The sequence below is a fragment of the Acyrthosiphon pisum genome, chromosome X, assembly GCF_005508785.2.
Source record: "Acyrthosiphon pisum isolate AL4f chromosome X, pea_aphid_22Mar2018_4r6ur, whole genome shotgun sequence".
NCBI lineage: Eukaryota > Metazoa > Arthropoda > Insecta > Hemiptera > Aphididae > Acyrthosiphon > Acyrthosiphon pisum.
The window spans coordinates 118,706,499-118,707,560 of record NC_042493.1 but is presented as its reverse complement, the minus strand read 5'-3'; the positions used below and the strand labels follow the sequence as shown (position 1 = coordinate 118,707,560).

General features: G+C 46.0%; 1 protein-coding gene across 1 annotated transcript in view; it reads right to left on the bottom strand.

Moving 5' to 3' along the window:
- The window catches only part of LOC100302371 (uncharacterized), a gene marked incomplete at its 5' end in the record, with an annotated part of 33,091 nt that overhangs the window by 5,034 nt on the left and 26,995 nt on the right, over positions 1–1,062 (bottom strand).

Sequence of the window (1,062 nt, the reverse complement as noted above, 5' to 3'; positions counted from 1 at the left end):
AAAAAACCACAAGTCATTCGGTGAAGACGGGATTACCAGAGAGCTACTCAAAAGCTTGGAGTGTTACAAACAACTTGAGATTTTAATAATATCTTGCATATGTTATTCATCGATTACAAAAAAAGCTTAGGATTCAATACATATAGTGTCTCTAATTCATACTTTAGAAGAGTTCGGAATACCGCGAAAGCAAATAAGTTTCATGGAATGCAGTATCAGTCACACTGACATCAAAGTAAAAGTCGGACACACACACTGTTCGCAATTCGTATATCGGGCCGTCCTAATGATGTACCTACTCCGCGCTTCAGCCGACATCAGCGGTTGATAGATACGTGTCATGTCACCGGCGGTGCCCACCGACAAACGCCGACGGCGTCCGTACTTGCGTCTAGCGTCCGTTCGATGCCGTCCGTCGTGTGGCCAGCGTCCGTGCTTGGTTCGTTGTCGTTTTCTCGCCGCACGTCCGGCAAGTTCGTAGCCACCTGCCATGTGTTTTGTTGTTCTCGCGTGCGTTTGACGTTACCACTGCATATCAAGTGCGTGCATCGTTATTATCGTGATTCTGTGCACTTTTCGTTAGTCCAGTACTTAATTCCAATTTGGCAGTCGTCTGGACTGACGTTAGTACAGTGCACCGTGCAGTATAGTGCGTCCGTTGTCTGGATCGTCACGTGGTTTTGCTCACTTCGAAAGCGACCGGTACGACGCCAGTGATACAGAACCGACCTTAAGCGACGCCTCCGTGCATCAGTCGTCGTCGGTGTTTTTTTACCGTCGTATACGGTCACAACTACGGCATTTTCTATTATTATTATATAAGCCAGTATATCATAAAAATACGTTACGGGCCTATATTGCGCTCGCTGTGCACGTAAGTAATTGTAGTGTACCCAGTTTTGACGTCGTGTCGCGTGGGACAAGAATATATGCCACACCGCTACGTTGTTGTCGGCGTCGATCAAATATCACCAGACCCGCTATCAATTCGTCATATCTTCCCACATATCACGGTCGTATCATTTGTTATTATTATTATTGTACATTTACGTGTTCTCGAGA